At 37.6% G+C, this 16,374-nt stretch overlaps 1 long non-coding RNA gene across 2 annotated transcripts in view; it reads left to right on the top strand.

Annotated features, from left to right (window-relative positions):
- The first annotated feature begins 3,165 nt into the window (after positions 1-3,165).
- LOC137617336 (uncharacterized) overlaps positions 3,166-16,374 on the top strand; it is a 32,229-nt gene continuing 19,020 nt past the window's right edge. Inside the window, exons 1-3 of one of the 2 annotated variants that reach the window (XR_011039622.1) lie at positions 3,166-3,647; positions 10,804-11,046; positions 11,601-11,803. This is a non-coding gene — a long non-coding RNA (uncharacterized lncRNA). The remainder of the gene's footprint in view (positions 3,648-10,803; positions 11,047-11,600; positions 11,804-16,374) is intronic. The other variant, XR_011039623.1, reaches the window with a different exon arrangement.

Here is a 16,374-nt window from a genome sequence, read left to right as displayed (position 1 = left end):
CCACTCAAAAGTTATTCGATATTTTATATTAAATATTTCTCTTCGAAACATTAAAATACTTACAAATAGAAATAGTCAATGTTCACGAAATAATTTTTGTTTAAATGTGATGCCACTCTTAAAAGCATACTTCTGGTAAGGACATGCTTAAGGCATGTGAAAGGAAGATAAAGTGTAGGACTACATTGAAAGAACCCTTCTGTTTTATCATCTGCCTTTAGTGAACTTAAAGGTGAGAGTTTCTATCTAGGCCTACAGTGTAATATAATCTACCCTCTACTTTACCTATCAATGCCCAGAATATAATTTATTCAGAAGACATAACCGATTAAGTTGCCTTTTTATCTTTTCATTTTATTTCTTGCCATTAAATGCAGAAATAATTCAAAGTTAAAAAATACCAAGATGTCAGAGATCTAATTATTCCTGGCCGTGAGAAACAAAACTGTCTTAAGAATTGGACAACTTAAACCATGATATTTAGGAGTTGCAAAATATGACCAGGCTGAGATTCCTTTAGTTATTTTTTTTCATTTTCTACATTTTAGTGTATTTTTTAATTTGAAAATTTCCCTTGGAAAAAATAGTACCTCATTCTTATTCAATGTTTAATTTTGTTCGCTGTCAAATTCCTCTCTTTTGTATTTCCCACCCTTTTCGTTACCAGAATTAGTATATAACAAACCTTCAAAAAATTCTTGAATCTCAAAAAAGTCTGAATTTATTTCTACAAAATATTTTATATCTAGTATAATTTTGATTGTTTATATGGAAACAGATAAAACATATATATTTTATTATATTTTGAATATATAAAACAAAGTTTTTAACGATGCTCTTGATATACCAATACTGCCAGTTAGTGGTTTTTATTTAATTTTTTCATAAGTTCCTTTTGATACTTCTACATATTCTTTATAACTAGAAAATCTATGATTATTTAAAAATTCTTTGGTCAAATTGAAACGAAAATATTTCACTCATTTATTTAGATTTTCTTCTTCGTAGTTCAATGATAGTTGCCAGTTATTATTTTTCTTTGTATTTAATAGTTCGTCCAATCCTCAATAGATGTTCTCAGCTGTTACTCTTCACTAGTGGTTTATAGTAGTAGTAGTAGTAGTAGTAGTAGTAGTAGTAGTAGTAGTAGTAGTCAGTCAACATGATTATCTTCCAAGAGTTACCACACCTTTGCTTTGGCTGTCACAGAGTAAGTGAATTGTGAAGTTAAAGGTAAACATAATATGTATTTTTCATTGATATATTTAAATTTTCGTCTCTTGGATGATTCATTTTTTTGTATCTTTCGTAATTTAGTGTCCTAAAACACAAGCAGAATCCTATGAGGTTTGACTGTAAAAAAATTACGAAATTATTTTCAAATAAATCTGCTGTTTAATTTAGGCTACATTTATATTATACATATTGGGAATATATATTAAAATTACTTGCCATTCGAGAATCAAGGTAATACGATTTTTACCTAAGGATTCATAAATATATCAGTTATTATTGTAGGCCTACAGTATTTTAGATATGACACAAGCCTACCGTATTCATAATTTATCAGTTCCCTCGCTACTTCTACATATTATTTACAACCTAGAAGTATTTATATACTTTCCAGATATTTTATCATATTGATATAATTAATAATTCCTAACTTTACTTAAAATTCTGAAACCTCATATTTTATAAAAATGATAGTATATTTCTGATTACAATTGTATTTAATTCAATTCTTGATTGATGTCCTCAACTGTCTTTCAAAGTACAAGCCTTGTAGTATTTGTCAGCTATGATTTATAGTTTTCTAGAGTAAATATGTGTACTTTTTTGTCACTGATAGGTGACTCAATAAGTGAACTTAATATTCCCATTGACTCATTCCTCGTGAAACTTTAATTCTGTTTGTAGGTTTTAAAAGTAAAACTTATGTATTTCCACAATTATGTATATCAAAACAAAATCACTGAAACTATATTAATTTATGTGTTTTCAGAAAGGAAAAACTTTTAGTTTTGCGTAATATTAATTTATTGGCATTCTTATAGCCATGCACATGAATGGCATGGAGATAAATAAAAAAAAATATATACCTCGTTTTCAACGAAGACAAGAAATTAATGAAGGTGATGGTAACTTATGAAAATATGCATGTGGTCTCTTTTTCGTTAGTGTCCTTTAGCCTTGTATTTGTTGGCTATAGTTTATAGTCTCCTCTTGCTAGGCCAATGTCACTGTCCCTTGCCTCTGCCATTCACGGGTGGCATTTAATTCTTTAAACCTAGAACAAATATCTTCAGACTATAGCTGTCATCGAATAGATTAATCAATTTGTGAAGTTCATATTCATATTTACTCATATTTTTTTTATACATTTTACTTGACCATGTAAATTTAGGACTATTCACTTTTGCCTTTCATGCAGCTTTTATCATATCCAAACTGCAGTTTCTAAAACATGAGAACCTTTGATTGTACAAATTAATTTTGTAAGACATTACTTTTATTTTTGTACATTTATATATAGCATACGTAGTCTAATATTTACACCTTAGTTTGAAATTAGGATAGTAGGTTTTTAATGAAGACGGTGTTAATAAAATACTGTTAATTATTAATTTCGGATATTTATCTCTTGCTGCTACATATAAACTAAGTGTGGGTGTCTCCAAGTATTTTTTTTTCATATTGATATTATACAAAATCTTGCAATCTACTGAGAATTATGGGACTATCTCCTCCATATTCAATAAAAAGTTCCCATTAACTATATTTCTGGTTACGTGTGTGGTTTAAAATTCTTAAAATAACAACGATATGATAATTGTTAGTTGTAATTCATAGTTTTCAGAATAAATATCCGTATGCTTTTGCTTTCGTAGAATAGATGAATTAATGAGTTACAAAGTATAGAAATAGTAATGCCTTGCAATAGTGAAGTGTTGATTTATCGGGGTTAAACAATACCAATATTTACTTATTCTTCTTGAAGTTTTAAATCTTTTTGACGGCTTTAAAAAAATAATTTTGTATTTCCCACCCTTTTGTATACCAAAACAGATTTTTCAAAAACCTTAAGCGATTCCTCTCTATTTAGAAAATCGCATATTTGTTTCACAAAATATTTATTTTTAACCATAGAAATATACAAATGAACATTTTGTGATAAGAAAAAAATAAATTTAGACCTAATTTTGAAATTAAGACAATAGTTTCTTGTTAAAAAATGGCCCTAATACTATAGGTGTCACTTAGTATTTTATATTTTATTTTTTATCATTAGTTTACGTCACCACTGCCAGTTATTTATAGAATTTTAATTAGAGTAAAGAGAATCCTATCATATAGAATTAGTAAACAAACTCGTATTTTACTTTAAACTATGATATTACATGCCACGTAAGCAATGAAAAGTTGCCAGTTTTCATTTTTCTAGCTATTTTCCAGCAACAATAGTTGCTTCATTGCTCAATAGGTGTCGTCAACTGTCATTTTCGCCCGTGTCTTTCCTGTTTCCCATTTTCTCAAAAGGTTTCCAAGGAGAATTCGTCCTTCCTGTATTTTCGTGTGCTTAGGTGTATTATAAGACCAAATTATCTAAGCACAATGCCAAATACTAATTCATCTCCATTTACCACTATGTAAGTATTTTACATCTGTCGTATGATGTGGAATTTGTAAGTGTTTATTAGTTGTTAGTGTAATCTGATAGCCGCCATTTTTGTAGTTTCCTTGGATTTTCAGTTATCAAGTTTTTAAAGGACACGTAACAAAGCGATGCATATCGTTATCATATTTTTTACCTACAGTACCATTGGATTTATTAGGATGCCCAATTTATGAGAGGTATGTAAAGATATATGGTAAAGTATACCGTAGGCCAAGTGTAGGCTATAGGCACCAGTCATTGTCTGTGTTGGGATAATTTCTGACAGTTATTTTACATTTGCATGTAAGGAGAAGTTAGCTTCTATATCGTTAGTTATATTACCGCTAGTTATTGATTGACGTTAGTTTATTTACTGTCTGCATTAGGCGAATATCAGCGAGAATTAGGTTAGTTAATTTTTTTACTATGTAATTCCAGTGCCTGAAGTCCTACTGTAGTTTTCTTTTAGAGAGAAAATTATGAAATTGATCACATTTTTATGGGCTGTCTGAGATTATGATTCCACCTTTGTTAGGTTAATCTACATGCTAAAAATATTTTCTCCATAGCAGGCCACTGTCTTGTCATAGCTTTGCTTGAACCTATTTTCTCAACACTGGTAGGCAATGTTTTGAAAAATAGGCATTTGGGGTAGGTATTTGCTTCTATGAAAGTTAAGGCTAATACATTATTGGAGAAGCAATACCATGGCTAACGTGTATCGCATGAAAATTAATAATACTAGGCCCTAATAAAAGCCTAGGTTAGGAATAAGTGATCCAGTTAAAACGGGTTAAAGAAAGCGGACTAGCCTAAAGGGAGGGTAAACCCCTCCCTGTCTTAAACAGTGTTGTCCCATGTCCATAGGGCTTAATTCCATTTGTGGACTGCATAGTATTGAGTTTTTGCAGCATTCTTTTCAACCCCCATAAGTTACTCCTTATTTAGCCTTCAACCTTATCTCCGTCCGTGCTTTCTTTATTCCGTAACTTTTCCATCATAGGTCAGCTGTGGGTATTAACTCTTGTTGGACAGGGATACTGAATAACATTATATGCCCCAGTGCTTATCCTTTTGCCCTATATTCTTAGCTACGATCCAATTCCGTGTTGTACCATCAGATATTGCAAAGTATCCCCTGGGATAGTTATCTCTTGGTTGAAAGGATAGGGCCAAGATGCACAAAAAGAATCGCCAAAGGGTTTTTACAGTATTCTCTCAGTCTAAGGTGCCTAAACTTTTTAACCATCTACTGTACTTCTATTGATTTTGTCTTCAGCCTCTTATAACCCTTTGACCCCCAATGGACATACTGGTACGTTTCACAAAACTCATCCCTTTACCCCCATGAACGTACCGGTACGTCTTTGCAAAAAACTGCTATTTAAAAGTTTTTGCATATTTTTGATAAAATTATGAGAAACTTCAGGCATTTTCCAAAAGAATGAGACCAACCTGTCCTCTCTATGACAAAAACTAAGGCTGTTGGAGCAATTTAAAAAAAATATATATTGCAAAATTTGCTTGAAAAAGAAAAAAAAAAAACACGGGGGGTTTAAGGGTTGGAAAGTTCCAAATAGTTTGGGGGTAAAAGGGTTAATGTTTAGGCAACATCTCTGTGCAGTTGCCTTTATATTTTCCTATTTTTCTTTAATTCTGCTGTCCAGTCTTTTGAATGGCCTATTGGACCCTGGTGCTGGGCTGCATAGCTTAATTCATAAATCCATCCAATTGTAGGCTTTTTACCTAGTTTCACCTTGCTGGATGTCCCCAGTAATGGCCCAAATTACATGGAGCAAATACGGTTGAGTTGCTAAGGGATTCATGGATGCAGGTATGCTGCTTCTGAGGTGCTCATTATCTGGCACAGTTTTGCACAGGCTGTTGCTTTAAGGTGAGAGTTTAGTCTACAGTCTTTTAGTTATAATTCTGCTAATTGTAGACCATTAAAATTAGTGGTATGCTAAATGGTCGAAGTACCATTTGTGTGTAAAACCTCCTTGGATCCATGTATGATATATAGGTTTAGGTTTAGAAAATAGTGTTAAGAGGTCAAAGCTTTGAATATTTAGATGAAGTGGTCTTCATGTTCACTTGTCAAAAGTACACTTATACTAGCCTCATCCTAGAAGTGGGGCATTACATCTCTCTACTAAAATTGACCCAAAGCTGTCAGCAGAGGTGTATTGAGTGAAGACCATGCCTATCCATTTTCAGACAAATTGGCACATATACACTGGAAGTGCAGCCCGTTTTGTATATCTGGAACCAACTACGGTACTTTTAAACGTTTTACCACTGTTTAAACTGCGAGAATGAATTATATTTTCTTTGTTTCTGAAGCTTCTTAATCAGAATGTTAAAAACAAAACAAAGGATTATTGGAAACTGCTAGTTGCTAATGTATTTACTATTGTGTAATGTTAATGATAGGGGATTTTTTTTCTATGTTCCCAAGAGATCTGTAGAGTATCGTGTAATGGGGCTCCTAATAGTTTTCTGTTTTTTTTTTTTTTTTTGCTAAGCATTGTGAGTAAAAAATTGGATCATATTTAGTTTTTTTTTCATATCGAGGTGTGATATTTGCACTAATGATGAAACCTGATTGGCTCTCCTTTTCTAAACATATACAATTAACTTTGTTTGTACAGTACTTGGAATTTTAGTTTAATTTCAGAAAACCAATTAGAGTTGATAGTGATGACTTGTTTGATGTGCACATGTGATGTGTTCTCTGTTGACTTTTTGGTTAAATTTACAGTGTGTAACAAACAAGTCTAATGTCAAGTTTCTTTTAGGAGAAACTAACCTTATTTTTTTTCATTGCGGCGTTGATAAATTTAAGAGTATATTATGCTGACTAATTTTGGTTATTAGTACATACATACATATACCAAGGCACTTCCCTCAATTTTGGGGGCTAGCCGACATGAAACAAATGAAACAAAAAAGGGGACCTCTCCTCTCTACGTTAATCCCAGCCTGACAAGGGACTCGACCGAGTTCAGCTTATTAGTACAGAAAATAAAGACAAAATCACCACCTGCAGCATCTTATTCCGAATAAAGTAAAGGTAAAAAGCCAAGGCATAGTGCTTAGGGGTTTATTGAAAGTTTTTGAAGTGATATGACTTGTCAGGTAGAAGCACAAGGGTTCCCCCTCTCCCTTGGTAAGGGAGTAGGACTTGGCTGCCTAGGATAGGTGGGTGTGGTTAGGTTTAACGTCTTTTACTTGTTCTGTGTTTTCCTCAACAAAAACTGGTTTCCCTCTATGATACCCCATTAGTCATTGTTCATCAAGTGGACTTGTATCTTTGAAACTACCAATTTCTGATAGAAACTTAACAAAACTAAAACTGATTGTAAGTAGGTTGAGGATAGTGGTTTCCCAACAGATCTTTGCATTGATAATATCTCTACTGGTGTAGGCCTATACAATTCTTTTAAAATTTAGGTTATATTCTTGATTGCTAATGTACTTTTGTGAAACACATTTGGTCTGTTTCTTCAGATCCATAAAGAATTGGCTTAGTGAGAAAGTTCTTCAAATTTTTTGATCACTATATTTTTATGAAATTTTTAATTCATACATTCTGCCTTGTTTCAATTATTGTTTGCATGTCTGGTCTTCAGCTGCTAAGTCTCTTAAGTTGTTGTATAGAAAATTGCGGTCTATTTAGTTTTGGTATTCCTGATCTGGATATGCCTATTAATCTCTGCATCATCTTTCAGTTTGTTGCACAAGATTTTTTGTAATTCAGTTCATCCATTGCACCCCTATACTAATTGATCTACATTGGCTGCTGATTAAAGCAAGAATTGAATTTAGAATATATACAATAACCCACCAAGTTATCAGAACCGGTCGTCCAAAATATCTAAGAGAATTGCTACGTGTTGTGCAGCCAACAAATCGTCTTGACACGAGAATAGTTACAGATGGTTTCAAACTACTAGATTCTAGATACATGTCTACTGTAGACTCTAGAGCTTTTAAATATGCTGCCCCTAGACTATACAATAGGGTCCCACGAGAGATCCAAATAATTGTAGTAAGGCTTTCAATAGGAAACTGAAGACTTTCTTATTCAGAGTGTGTTTTGACAGTGATGATCAATCAATAAGCGAACAGTACGCATTGTGAAATGTTAAATGCTCCCGAATGAACATTATAAAACGACCGTGGAGGTCTCGTAGAGAGTAGGGTTCTCCTGCTGTAATGGACCAGATAAGCAGCCCTAAAGGTAAAGTAAAGATGTTCGCAGATTGTACCATTCTGTACGTAGTATTCATTACTGTATATACTCTTAGTTAATTCTAACCACCATGCCTTCTCCATCATAAGGCTCAATACCACGCAGTATTGCAGAAGTTTTGGCCCAGCTGTAACCAGATTGTGGAATGATTTTCATAATAATAGTAATAATAATAATAATCTTCATTTCAGCAAAAGCCATGTACAGAGTTACAATAAGGGTTCAGTGATCTTATACTTTTGACATCGTTAAAAAAAGATGAGATATGCAATAATATCAGTGATACATTACAAACATCAATTGGCAGGTTGACCACAGAGTTCTAAGGTCTGGGTAATAAAATCACAGTAGAATTAATGCTTGATTATGATAACATGCATATCAGCAAACAGAGAGAGGGGGGAAAAAAAAATGGCAATGACAATTGCTTGAACAATGATAGAACTCTGGTGGGGGGGGGATCTAGTCACAGAGCAGGTGGTGTGAAGGAAATACAGGACTTCCAGACCACAAAGATATAACATAATAAAACACGTTGTCATAACATTACTGAGTATTATACCTAAGTTATTTAGTGATACTGTAAAGATTTGGCATAGCCCCACACTCAAGATTAGTGAATACAATTCATTGTACTGATGCTTCCTTATTCTAGGTTTCCCACATTTTGGATTTTGTTCTCGCTGCACTTGCAACCACATTTTGAATTAGGGGATTTTCACTAGATTGTAGGCGGGAGGCGAGACTTACTATAGAGCGTCGAATGATGGTTTTTAGGATATCCAGTCTATTTTCAACAAACATCGCTGATATCCTGGCGGCAAAAGGGAAATCTTCTCGTTACCATGTTCCCTAGACAACACAATTTACATCACCTGTTTTCAATGTCAGATGTGTCCTTTAAATCTTTCGTAATGATGTGACCTAGGTAAGGAAAATCATTGACAAATGCTAGCTGATGGTATTGGAGGAAAATATGTGTCTTCTATGAATCGGAGCGCTCTAGGAAGGACAGACATGCACTGTCGATTCGTTATAGATTATGTCATGTTCATTAGCGTATGCGTTGCAGGTGTCGATAAGACGATGTAGGCCTTGGGCAGAGGGGGAGATGAGGACCATATCGTCAGCGTAGCAAAGGTTATTTATGGTAAAGCCATTAGCCGTACAACCAATGGGAAGTGAATTCAGTCTGATATTCAAATTGTCTGTGTAAACATTAAATAAATATGGTGAGAGGATGCCTCCTTTCCTGAGACCGTTAGATGAATCGAATGGCTGGGAAAGGACATTGCCCCATTTGACACAGAACTGTTGTGTTGAGAACCAACGGTATAATATGCCGATGAGATATAGAGGAGGTCCCCTTTTGCGTAGTTTCAAAAAGAGTTTCAGATAGTTTACTCTGTCAAATGCCTTCCGCACGTCTACAAAACATAAGTAGACGGGAGGCCGAAGATATATAGAAATTCAATATCTCCTTTAAAATATATATACAGGTGTCAGTCGAGGGGTTAGCCTTAAAACCAAATTGATTGTCTGCGGTGTGGAGAAAGGGTGCAAAGCGACGGAACAGAAGAGATTCAAATATTTTCTATGAAATTGTTGTGATGGTGATGGGGTGGTAGTTTCCTGGGTCACTGGCATCCTTCAGTTTGTTTTTTATGAGAGGTATTAAGTGGACAAGTAGAAGGGTTTCGGGGAGATATTGGTGTAATATACAGGCATTAAATAGTGCAGAAAATAGGATATAAATTATAGGGTGGCAGAATTTGAAAGCCTCTGCAGGAAGGCCATCGCAGCCGGGTGCCTTGTTACTAGGTAATTTCTTGATAGCCTCGCACATGTCACTCGGGGAGATACGGTCACTATATTGAAAATCCATATTGACATTGATGAGTGTGTCCACTTCGTTTCGGGTATCTTGGTCATTTATACAATTTAGGATGGTACTAAAGTGATCCCCCCACATTCTTGCGATGGATTCTTCGCCAATTGCATACCCTACTCTTTGGAATAATTTGTTTGACTTTGGGTTTAGTGAATTAATATCTTTCCAAAGATGGGGGAAGTAGCTGATTTTCGTTGCTACGACATTGACGAAGAGCAAGTTTGAACTGTGCTCTCGCTTGTCTCATCTGTAGAGCAAGGGGACCTTCTCTCTGGCTACCATCATTCCTCCAAAGAAGGAACATTTCTCGAGAGTGTGCTTAGAGGTCTTTAACTTAATCATTCTAACCAGGTATGTTTCGATGGTTACCTCTAGAGAGTCTAAACATGTCTCTTCCCGAGCTCCGTAAGCCATTTATTATGTTTACGTAGAATTCCTTTAGTTGTGTTTTATGCTGTTCGTTGCAGCACTTAGGATTATTGCAGAGCAGGGCTTCAGCAGGTTGAGTTATTGAGCGGAGATTACTTTCAGATAAGCGTTTGAATGCAGTGGATTTTTGGAGGGTGGAGAAATCCCATGAGATGGATGGTAGCCTCTCCCTTTGGATGGGTACCGCCGGGAGGGAGGGTGTATGAAATGTGATCTGTAGGGGTCGTATCGTATAATACATTCAGTGATAGAGGTCTGCAGGCGGTCAGTGGTAATACAATGATCAAGCCAGGATATGTTGGACATATTATTTCTGTTTTGTATACAAGTAAGGGAGGAAGGAGGCAGGATGGCAACATTGCTAATTTAAAGAGACTGTTGAAGACAGAGGTGCTGTAATTCATTATAAAATGGTCTAGTTGGGTGCACATTAAAATCTCCTATTAGGCATGCTGGAATAATACCTTGAACTTTTCCTAGCAATATACAATACTGATCAAAGTTTGACTGGCACTCCCAGGGGAAGTATGCATTAATCACTAATATGTTTTTACCTTTGATCGTTACTTGCAGGCCGAGAAGTCTTTCAGTTTGATGTCACTGGTTTCACGCACTTATCCAAAGATCTATGCCATAGAAATGAGAGACCTCCTTTCGGACGACCTTGAATGATGTAGTTGTGAGTATCCATCTACGAGACAGAGCTGTTACAATCAACATGAACTGAATCACTGATACCCAGGTCATGGGGGAGGAGTAAGGTTTCTTGCAGTGCAATAATGCCACGGAAATCATTGCAGAACTCATTAAGAACAGGTAAATTCCGCTTGATCCCGTATATGTTCCAAGACAAAATACTTAATGACTCCATGAGTTTCGTCGACCTTCAGACTGTTGTTTAATCAGTAGATCTTCAGAAGTGCAAACCTTTTGTAATTGCCTTTTTGTTTGGCAGGTTGACATGTTTTGTTTAGTAGTTTATACTGTATATGACTTTTATCTTAACGTTGTAACTGATCTTAAAATATTTACGGTATATATATTAATTACTTATACGTATATAGTTTGCTATTCCCTGATTTCCTTTTCTCTTGGACTACTCTCCTTGTTGTAGCCCTTGGGATTGTAGCATTCTATTACAACCAGGGTTGTAGCTTAGCTAGTAATAATAATAAGAGGTATTCATATCTATTTCATATTTTAACATATTTTGTTATTGTTTAATTGTAAAACAATTCATCTGTTTTAGGTATAGGACATTGGAATAATGAATAAATTTTCAGAGCCTGGAAAACATTCTTGATGTTTATTATTAGCTGTTTATTTTGTTCATATAATTTTTCTCATATGACTCATGTTTATTCCACCAGAGTCAGTGGAGTGCACTACTCCCAATTGTTAGTGGATTATCAATGTCTTGATCCAGTGAAGTTATGGGGACCAAAAGCATTGGTTTTAGTATTAGATAATTCGCCGATGTCCTTCGTGGTATCCAGGTAGCAACTGAAAATCAAGGATGCTGAAAGAGTTTTCCTTGGCTCAAACTGCGGAGCAAGGTGCGTTTGCAAATTAGGTATGTAACTACTTTTCTAATGCTTGGAGACCATCATATTGTATCATGAAATGTAGAATCAAGATGTAAGAAAGGAATGGATTCATATTTAATGTTAAGTGGTATTTTATTTTAGTGTTTATTTCTTGCTTGACTGGAAATTAAGGAGCTAGTTATTTGCAGTCTGTCATTATCCATGGGTTTGCTGTAAAAGGCTTCTATTACTGCATATGTGGCATGTAAGGTTATTAGTCATGTAAGACGACCCCCACATTTTTAATTTGAAAATGTGGGTTTATTAGAGATGGCCCTAATTTATTAAATAACACCTAACCTGATTAAACATAAGTAATGGCAAAGGCATTTAAAACTGCATTTGTTCCTACATGAATACAAACCATTCACTCTTTACTATGATTGTTTGGAGCGTAGCTGTCATATAGCCATAAACTTTTACGCTAGGTATCGACGACACTCCCCTTGTTAGCGGGCGTTATACCAGCTACCCCACTCTCACACATTGTATTACATTACTTTTTTAAACATAAAACTTACCCGCTGGTTATATAAGAATGGCTATAGTCCCTAGACGCCCAGCAGAAATTCAAAAACTCGTAGTAATCGCAATCGCAGATATGCCAGGTGTACAATAGTGCCCTGGCGGTAGACAGGCCGAACTATTCCAATCACTTCAGACCTTTCCTGCCGGCTCTCGCAGGCACAAGTATTGGAATTCTCTCGTTATTAACCTGGATTTTTAGCAGTATTTTGGTGATGTACTCCTATTTTTGGGGTTCTAGCATTCGCTTGTTTGTTTGATCTGTGATCACGTGTTTATAACTTTAAAGGTAGAATTGGGAATTTTTTCAACCTTTTTTAAACATATCGATAACTTATGGTGGTATGTAAATATCTTGCCATTGTCTATGACGTCACAGCCATATGATGTAAGCTTAAGTCTGCTTTGCTTTTTTCAAAGATAAGTGAAAACTTTTTTACGAAGTATTTAGTTATAAATTTAAAGGATTATATTATTTAGAAAATTTTTTTGTCCTTTTAATAGGTTTTCTTTGGATAATCTCCGATCTGTTTTCAAAGAGTAACTAGTGTTCAGTTTGTTTATGCTACGCAGTTTTCAGTCTATCGTCACAATATTACGTTTTCTCTTTGTATCGATTTTTACGTATAGTAGTGTACATTCTTTTTACAAACTCAAGTTTTTAAGTTGTACTGGACAAAAGGAACATGTTATTTTACAGTTAATTGCTCCATTTAGTATTTTTCTTTATTCAAAGATTAAAGAAAGTTACGATTCAGTTATTGTTTATATGACTTAGTATTCTTGACAATCAATGTAGCTCACGATTCTGTGTATCGTTGTTTGCTTTTTGGGTTTTGGAATACTAAAAATTTGTCATATATTGTTGTAGATGATCCAATTGTTACGGGTGTGATTCGCCTTTTATTGGAACCCCTTAATTTGAGGGTTAGTTTATAGATATATTCTTTTACTATATCTATTCAAGTAATATATTTTATATTTTACATTTTTTTGTTGCATTTATATGGGATTCAGTGTTTTTTGCATTCCCTTTCAAATCATTGACAAGCGTGTATAGTTTGGTTTTTAAAACAATTGTGGAAATATCATTTTTCAATATTAAACTTACCCGATAATCATGTAGCTGTCAACTCCGTTGCCCGACAGAATTCTATGGAGGGATACGCCAGCTATCACAATACTAGAAGGGGGTGTACTTACCAGCGCCACCTGTGGCCAGGTACTCAATCATTTGTTGTTGACACCTCCTCAATTATTCCTCTGTCGTGCTTCCGGCTAGACGTTCTGGGATACGCTCATGGTCTTCGAGTTTATTCATGGATATTTGGTGAAGTATTCTCTTAGATTAACGGCTGTCGCATACTGGAATCCTTTTTATATTAGCTAGTTAGCTTTTATATAAACTCTGATTAACAGTTAATGAATTTTTGCTTGTTTTTGGATCACCCTTTGACTTACTCTTTGAAACAAGATGTCTGACGTTTCGCAAGCTCCCTCCCATAGACGATGTAGGTCTTGCAATAGGCGTATTCCGAAGGTCTCGGTAGATCCTCACACCGCTTGTTCTGACTGTAGGGACAGGCCCTGTCTATTAGAAAATCGGTGTGAGGAGTGCGCCGGACTTTCGGAATTGGATTTTGTACGTCTTTTAAAATATTCATCCAAGTTAGAGAGAACTAGAGCTAGGAGAAGTTCTTCTCACTCTTCTATGTTTTCCTCACCTCATGATCCCCTACCTTTTCCTACCCCTGTAGTGGCTACCCCCGAACCTACTGTATGCCCTCCGCCTGATATGTCAACTGTTTTGCGTGCTATTCAGGCTTTAGGAGATAAAGTAGAATCAGTGGTAAGTGACCATAAGTCTCTGATGGCCGAGGTTAAAGAACTGAAGGTCAAGAGTGCAGTGGGTGGAAATAGTGCCAGTGCTGTGACGAGTGCTAGTGTCTGTGCAGTGCCAAGTGCTAGTGGTGCCAGTGTGGTGCGTGAGGATTTTTCTGTGCGAGCCAGTCGTCCTCCCAGTCCGGGACCTCTTGCAAGCTCCCATGCCCAGGGGAGAAGCAATGTCGAAGGGCTTAAGGGTTCGACAGGCCTTGTTAGGCGCACAGAATTATCCTCGGTGGTTGCGGGCGTGTCTTCCTTAGACCGTCACTCCCACCTGCAGACGATTGAGCCCGTCTTCTCGTCCGCTGATCTTCATGCAGGGAAGAAACGTTGGTCTCAGGTCTCGAGACCGCTTAAACGTAGAGTTCAGTCAGCGAGTGCTCAGCCAGGTTGCAGTCATTGGCTCAGCTCCGACTCGCCTCTGTCATCGGTCGACTGTACTCCGCCCAAGAGGAGTAAGGTTCTGCCTATACAGACCCCGACTGTGACTTTACCTCAGTCTGTTATCGTTTCTGCCGACCCCAAGTGGACCCTGCTTCAGTCCATGCAAGTTCAGCTTTCGGACTTGATGCGTGAGTGTCGGGCTGAGAGTGTTGCACCTCCTGCACTCCCTCCACCTGTTCTCGCTGCACCTGTGCTCGCCCAGCCTGCACCTGCTCCGCCTGTGCTCGCCCAGCCTGCACCTGCTCCGCCTGGTCGCAGCACCATCTGCCAGGCGTACGATGTTGAACCACTTTCGGAGTTTGCTGTTCACAGTGTTGTTCAGCCTCAGCCTTCTTTAAGGCAACCCTTGCTTTGGGATCAGGAGAGTTACACTCTTCCTCCTCCTCCCCTTGCTGCTCCACCAGTGGTGCAACTCTCGGTTGGGGTACAACAACCTCTCCCCTCCGTGAGTCTGTCTGCTCAACCAGCGCTGCACCGAGTTCAACCCTCATCTAGGCAAGCTCATCTTCACCATGCACTTGCGCCTCAGGAGCCTCAGCTTGCTAGAACTTTACCTTGTTCTGCGCAGCCTCAACCTTCTCATGCTCCACTCATCTCTCAGGAACAGGAACGGACTACTCCGCCTCCGTCCTCCGCTCAGCTGGTGCAATCCTTGGGTGCAACTCTTGCTAGGAGTCAACCTCCTTCACCCTTGCACCTGCCTTCTGCTCCGACTGTTGTTCAGCCTATGCAGTCTGAACCTCAGGTTTTCCCTCAAGTTGAGGAAACCTCTGTTGTTGTTCCTACCCGTTCTGACTCTGCGGTTCAGCATTCTGGTCCTTTTGCTTCGCTACCTTCTGCTGATGAAGTGTCGGATGATGAGGAGGCACATCTTGATCCCTCATCAGACGTGGAGGAGTCTAAGCTTTCTCCATTGTCTGTTGATTTTAGAAAGGTCTTGGCTCTACTCAGGGAGCTTTACCCTGACCACTTCGTCTCTGCTGTTCCCCGCTCTCCTCCATCTGAGTTTTCGCTAGGCGTGCAACAAGCTAAGTCGAGCTATACTAAGCTTGTCCTAGCTAGATCCTCCAAGAGGGCCTTAAGGACCTTAGGGGAGTGGCTTCAGTCTAAACAACACCTGGGCAAGACTTCCTTCATGTTCCCTCCAACGAAGCTCGCATCGAAAGGTTGCGTTTGGTATGCCACAGGGGAAGCACCAGGCTTGGGAGTTCCTGCCTCTGCCCAGGCTGACTTCTCAAGTCTGGTGGACTCGCCTAGGAGGACTGCGATGAGACGCTCGAAGGTTTGTTGGACCTTCTCAGACCTGGATCATCTTCTGAAAGGGTTGTTCAGAGCTTTCGAAATGTTCAACTTTCTCGACTGGTGCCTGGGAGCCCTCAGCAAGAAAACATCTCCTGCGGACAAAGACTCTGCCATGTTAATTATGTCCTGCATGGATAAGGCTATCAGGGATGGATCGGGTGAGCTAGCGTCGTTATTTGTATCAGGGGTGTTGAAGAAAAGGGAACAACTGTGTACCTTCCTCTCAGCCAGCATTACACCGTGCCAGCGGTCACAGCTCCTTTTTGCTCCACTCTCAAAGTTCCTCTTTCCCGAGGAGCTAGTTAAGGACTTGTCGGCTGCCCTGATACAGAAGGACACGCACGATCTTGTAGCCTCTTCGGCTCGTAAGTCTAAGGTTACCACCTCTGTCCCCAAGACTTAT

This window comes from Palaemon carinicauda, chromosome 23 (genome assembly GCF_036898095.1).
Source record: "Palaemon carinicauda isolate YSFRI2023 chromosome 23, ASM3689809v2, whole genome shotgun sequence".
In the NCBI taxonomy this organism is placed as follows: Eukaryota; Metazoa; Arthropoda; class Malacostraca; order Decapoda; family Palaemonidae; genus Palaemon; species Palaemon carinicauda.
The sequence above is the reverse complement of the archived record's forward strand: the minus strand, read 5'-3'. Positions and strand labels throughout refer to the sequence as shown.